The following is a 7,226-nucleotide window of genomic DNA, read 5'->3' as shown; positions in this document are numbered from 1 at the left end:
TTACTAAAATATACATTTGTTCCTGTGATGGAAAACTGAATTTTCAGATCAGTGTCACATGATCCATCAAAAATACTCTTTAATTTAAAATTATTAATCCAAATATTAATACTACTACTACTACTACTACTAATAATAATAATAATAATAATAATAATAATAATAATAATAATAATAATAATGCAGACATTTTTTATAGTCAGTATTATTATTATTATAAATTTATGGTAATGTGTGTGGGAAGGGGAAAAACATAACTACTCAACTACTTCCTTCTTAAAATAATAATAATTTGCTAAATCTCATAAGAATCGACCATATTCACATTCACAATGTTATTCTGTCATTCATTCTTAACACTGAAGAACTTTTTAAACTTAAAACCTTAAATTATCAAATCGCAAGAAAAAACTTAAAATCATGAATCCAAAATATGACTTTCAACTCAGCAAATTAAGACTTGATTCAAGGGTTTTCCGTCATGACCTAGACTTGACTTGAAATCTTGAACGAAAGCTTGAATCAAGTCAAGTCTAGGTCATAATGGAAAAGATTTTAATCTGGTTTTAAACTGCAAGGTTTACGTCATATCGTGGATAACTGAAGTCTGAAATTAAATCTCATCCTCGAGACATGATCCGAGACTCTTCTGAGACCCCTCGGTAAAGAGTCCCTGGAAAGCGAAGGGGAAAAGGAAAGGAAACGTAAGAACAAGTACTAAGGAAAGCTTTCAAGTCTAAGCTAACTGGTTAAGCAGAAGGGGAAAAACACAAAGACAAAAGAAGTAGAGTAGCATAAAAGGACAAGGAAAGGACAAAGTCAGACACTGAACGAGGAAAAGACCCAAAACCAGAGACTGAAAGAAGCATTGGCTCTGTGTTTCGGACTTCAGCCGTTCGTCAGCACATTCCCGAATGACAACAAAGCGTACCTAAGCCTCTGTGTGCGCCCAGAGAACTGTCATTTCATAACCCTTTCTCATTTCAGAAGAAAACTAAACATACACTAAACAAAGAGCATCAGAGTGAGGCAGACAGTGGTAAAAGTTTCATCTTTTCTACTCCGACAGAGGGAGAAAAAAACAGCCTCAAATGACTTCGGCAAGGCTCTGAAAGGCCGACGGGTTAGCGGTTTGAGTAGATAGGTCTTAAAATACAGCTGCCACCACAAAACCAATAAACGGAAAAGTAGTCGTGCAGCACTTTTAACCTTTTAAACCCACGTTTGTTGATTATTGCTACTGTTGCTGTGGACAGGGAGGGTCCAGTGTTTTTGGGTTCCCGCTGTCTCGTGGAGGGCCGTTCTGGACTCCCATGGTTTCAGTCTGTGGGAAAAGCATGCAGACTCTTTCGGCCAAACCAAGCTCTCATTATGCTCCTAATTTAAGTGCACAGCTACAGCGAGCTTTGAGCAATGATGCTGTATCAATCACACCACAGATCGTGTGTAGACTCCGATTTTGTAAGATAAAATGAAAAAAAAAACATAATAGTCCTAAAGTGCAGTTTATGCATCTAGGAATGAACCCAGACCTCAAATTCTCAACTCCGCATGCAAGGAAAGTCGCCTGGTGGTCTGTTAAAGGAATAGTAGCTGTTTATTCAATGACAATCTTACCATTCAGTGGGCTCTCAGAGAGATAAAATACTGCATATGATATCCGCGAACTTTGCCAAATTCTGGATGCATTAATCAAAAGTAGGTTGGTACACTTTAGCGGTCAACCGATTCTGTTTTTTTTTTTTTTTTTGACAGCCGATGCCGATGCCGATATCTTGAAAAGCATTGCAAATAAATGCTTATTTGCTTAACACTGATGGCAAACGAGAAAGTAGGCTACTATAATGTTAGCCTTTCTATTACTAATAATATAAAAGCAATCATTATAATACTTTATCTATACATTAATTCCTTTGTTTACCCATTCTGATTATTAGACAGACTTCTATCTGTATTAGACCGAACTGTAAACAACAGAGAGAGTGTGAGCACTTTCTCAGCAAAATAAAAGTCCATCCTCAAACTTAACAGAAAAACTTATCGGGCAAAAAAAGTGCCAAATATCGGCCGATATATCGGCCTTGGCGATATATCGGTCAACCACTGGTACGCTTAAATAAAAACACGATTGAAGTAATATCTGTGAATATTAAGCTGCAAAATATCAATTTAAATTTGAAGATTTATTGAAATATATATATGAATCCTGCATGTTCTGCACATCTCTGTGTGAATGAATGGCACAGACGCACCGTTTTGTTAATACACACATGCTAAACACACGTGTGTTTTCAGCCTCTGCTGCCTCAATATATGAGAACATGAACACATGAACATGATCTCTACAACTGCTCTGATAGTCACTTCATGAGCATTTGACCTTTTATTTTGAGAAAAACTATCATATACAAACAGAAACCTAAAGGTCTTCCCAGTCAACAAACCGTCAAAATAAAAGTTTAACTTGAAGAAACTTTGACAGAAATATATCATTAAATGTAATGATACTACTACTACTACTACTTAATGTACTACTACTAATAATACTACTACTACAATTGATTGATTATTTTTAAAACAGAATTTGGTTTGAAATAAAACTGATTCGGAAAATGCATTCCACAGGGCCTTAAATGTTAAATGTTTTAAAAATTAAATGTTCAAATTTCAATATATTGCTGTTTAATTGTGTACGTTTCATGATTACAATTCATTTGAGGTTTTTGTTTTTTAAGATTAAAACGGTTTTAAAAATCATACTGAAAAAAAAAACTGAATCCAAAAGAATTTAAAGGGACAATAAGTAACTTTTTAGGTATTTTATTATCTAAAATCAATATTTTTATTCATAAATATGCCCTCAATGGTGTACAAATACCTATGCCAATGTTTAAACTAATCCTCGTAAATGAAGAATTTATTATCTTTATATACATGGGACGGGTAGGTCGACGGAGGCTTCCATGTAGTTCCGCCATCTTGCAAAACTATAATAGCAGAGAGGGACAAAAAGTACTAAGCCAACGCGTTTCCACAACTCGTTTTCGGTCAGAGCCAGAAACGCAGGTGCAGAGCAGTGAGAGGCGCTTGAAACTGCACCGGCAAGTTTAAAAGTCTGGATTGCATTCTTATTATGGACCATACATATGCCGCGCCACAGGAGAAGAAAACATCGTCGCCAAAACAGTCAAAAATAGAACGTAAAAGGAAACGTGACCGTAGATTACAGAAAACAAGAGTTAATGTCGGTGGAAAGAGCTAATGCTGGATAAAGATTTCAAAAGAGACGCTGAAGTGGCCTGTTTTCTTCTCGACAGGTAAGTCAGTGTTTGATGATGATATCTAACAATGCACATAATTCAGAAAATATAACGAATAAAGAAGACATAACTACTAATTACAATATTTCATGTTTTCCACAGTCAGTAATTCATACTGTAACATTCGTTTGTTAGTTGTCATGTTGCAGTTTGTTTGAAATAACACACCTGTTCACCTGAAGGAAAACTCGACAAAGTGCTATTAGAAGACATCCTGTCAAAGCTTTTTGCTACATATCGCCTACCGTAGATGCAACACGCATTTGAAAAAGCGAGGCGCTGGAGAGCAAAATTAGTTTGAATGCAAAATACAACTTCACCACTAGATGGGAGTAATTCCTACTTACAGTCCTTTTAACGCAAAAAGAAATTTGGAAAAGATGTCATAGGGTCCTTCTTGTGATATTCTAGATTTTTTTTTTTCTGCGGAAAACAATGGATACATTTTTAAGGGGGATTTTTTTTTTTTTTTTTACGGCATTTTTAAGCCGTAGGGACCAATTTTATGAAATTTTTAACGTTTCAAAGTCTCAGTTCCATTTAAATGTATCGAGATTGGACAAGAATGACCAGAATTAGATCTTCAGGAATTCTACCTATAAGTTCCATAGAAAGAATAAATGTAACATGGATTAGAAATAGAACGATGGTGATTAAATAACCACAGATTTTCCATTGATAGGGGGAACTATATCTTTGAGAGAAACAGAAAAACTTGCTGGGATGGCAATAATAATAAATGGTATGTTCATGCGGATCAAAATCAATCACCCGTTTCTCTGTTCTAAAATCAGCATTGAAGGCACTGCAGTACAACAACAAAAAGCAAGACACCACAGAACACGACAAGCAAAGACTCACATTCCACCTTAAAACAAACACCAGTCATTTTCCAATTCCAATGCATTTCTATTTCACTCCCACCTGCAGCCGCCACAGACAGGTGAGAATACGGTCACTTTCCCAGATTCCCACATCCAGTGTCTGACAGCACCAGACTGAAGCACTGCTTCTGCTGCAGGAGGTGATAAGGAGAGTCATCCATCAAGGTGTTTTAGCTCAGTCGTGAGTGGATATGACACTACGCTTCTGTCTGAGAGAATGAGGAGACATCATTCTGACAACATGTCATCACCTGCACAGCCAGCACTCACACAGATCATTTCATTTCCCTTCTGTTTATATAAGGGACTTTCAGCAGTAACGGTCATGAACTTCACACAATCACGCTCTTAGTTATGATGGTAGATGAGAGATAAATCTAAACTCGTCTGGTGTCATGCAGAGAACAGTCATGAAAGAAAGAAAAACGAAAGAAAGGGGCAACTTTGTGAGACCCTGGAGCACAAAACCAGTCTTAAGTTTACATTTTTCTGAAACTGAGATTTATGCATCATCTGAAAGCTGAATAAATCACCTCTCCATTGATGTGTGGTTTGTTAGGAGGACAATATTTGTCTGAGATGCAACTATTTGAAAATCTGGAATCTGAGGGAGCAAAAAAAATCTAATAGAAAGTTGTCCAAATTAAGTTCTTAGCAATGCATATTACTAATCAAGACTTAAGTTTTGATGCATTTACAGTAGGACATTTACAAAATATCTTCATGGAACATGTTCTTTACTTAATATCCTAATGATTTTTGGCATAAAAGAAAAATCGATAATGTTGACCCATACAAGGGGGTTAAGACCGATTTAGTGCTAAAGGGACACATACACATTAGGATTTGATTTACTAATGCACAGTTTTGCCATTTTAGTCCAACAATGACGCTCAAGTAGAAATAGCACCATTCAATGTTTTCATTTGACTCATGATGCTGGGGGTGAAATACATGCACACAGAAACATTAACAATCATTCATATAACATACAGTTTAAAATCCTTAAAACGTTTTTTAAAAAGTTGTCATTTCTGTGTAATAAAGTCAAAATCAAGGACAAAGTGCATTGGAAGCCAGTAAACTAGAAAAAGATCAAAGCTATCAAAACATTAAAGAAACCTTCATTTTTTTTAACATGCAATGATCCCGGCCTAAACTTGAACACAACCTGCAATCACAAGACTTATTATTTCACAAACACAATATTTCAGCCAATTAAGTGTAGCAGTAAGTCAGCCAAAATCAGTAGTCCAAACAAGAAGCTGGATTTGAGGTAAATACTGTAACCTTTCAGCCAAAATACTCAAAGCACTTCGATTTCTATAATAAATGTATGTAAAAACCAACAGCTCACGGTCTCCACTGGAGAAAAGGCCAAGAACTGGCAGCAGGAATGTAACACTATATTCAAAAAAACAATCAGCATGACCTTTCCAAGAGAAACCACAACTACAGTGTGTAGAATTATTCAAAAAGACACTGATTTTCATGCAAAGAGAAGACCAAATTGAGGCAATGGAGGTTCTAGCCAAGAGGAACATTGGTTTTGTGTATTAGCCAAGAAAAGTCACTTTGCTTCCTGCCCCATAAGGTAGAGTATGTAGCAAATTAAATTAATTTGTTTGCTTTGGCCCTGATTGTACTCCAGGCTATCCTTTTTCCACTCGAGGGAAAACTGAGAAGGATGTACCAGGGATCAATAAAAAAACATGCACGGCCCAAACGAGAATTGCAAACAGCATCTGTATTTTGCAGGAAAACTGCCATGTTTAAAAGCCATTTGGACAAATAAGCACAAAAAAAGAATGCACAACAAGAATTCCACAACTATTATGCAACCAATTACTTATTCTCTTCAGAAGTCAAATAAACATTTCAGTCTTCTTCCTCCTATGGTTCGTATTCAACCGGCTTCACATCTCAACACCATCCGAAGCCAAAATGAAAGCATGACACTGCTGAGAAAATGAGCTGAAATAATGTCATTTCTGAGAAAAACACTGTGAGAGACACATTGCAGAGCATGCTTAGAAAATGAGAGAGAACGAACAGCGAAGCAAAGGATCAAAAACATCAAGCACACAATGTTGAATATTCCAGCAGGAACTCTAACTTGGCCTCTGCCAAAAAATCTAAACCAGGTCTAGCTCAAAATCTTAATGTGGAGCTGAGGTCTGTCATCTACAGCCAAATGGCCCGTGCTAAACGGATGCATGGTCAGTCTAAAGATCTAAACCACTAAATCTCTCATTTCACCCCACTACAGAGGAAGCAAGCTCCTCTGCCATCACCGAAAAATACTGATCACCACTTGCCATTTTGAAGAATGTGATCCTGGCTACATGCATGGGAACGTTCTGATATTACTAAGTGCACAACTGTAAACACACACACTACGCTGGATTAAAAAAGCCTGTACTTTTCATTTTTCTGCTCTAAAACCACAAGGAGGACTGAATAAGAAAAGCACAGCAATAGTAGCCATGGACTACTGGATGCTTAACCAAAACATTTGACTCAAAATACATGTTTGCATTCATCAAAAAGCATTTGCATGCACGCATCAGACTCTAGCTTTGATCTGCATCATCACATCCCTTTCTCATTACAGACACAGTCACCATACGTTCCCACTGTGCACTTCAGCCAGCAGTGTTTAAGGGACAGATGATTCCTCTTGGCGGAGCTTTCAATAACGTCTCGCTCTTTGATGCCTGTTCTCTGTTTTCACAAGAGGAGGGGAAGAATGACAAACTTTCAACAAATCATGAAAAGGGCGCTCTTTAGAAGCATTGCAAAACCGCGTGTGTGCAATAAGAGGAGGAAATCACACATAGGTGTGATGGTTCAGGAATGATTTCTCAAATTGCACAAATCCCTGTGAAGATGAGATTTAAGCAGAGTGGGCACCTGGACCGCATTATGGTTAAGATTTCTCACAACCTTCAATCAACTTTAAAACATAAAGGACATTTATGACAAGTGGCATATTTAAACAATACCATTAGTATTATTAATA

This window comes from Carassius auratus, chromosome 30, assembly GCF_003368295.1.
Source record: "Carassius auratus strain Wakin chromosome 30, ASM336829v1, whole genome shotgun sequence".
Lineage (NCBI taxonomy): Eukaryota > Metazoa > Chordata > Actinopteri > Cypriniformes > Cyprinidae > Carassius > Carassius auratus.
The sequence above is the reverse complement of the archived record's forward strand: the minus strand, read 5'-3'. Positions refer to the sequence as shown.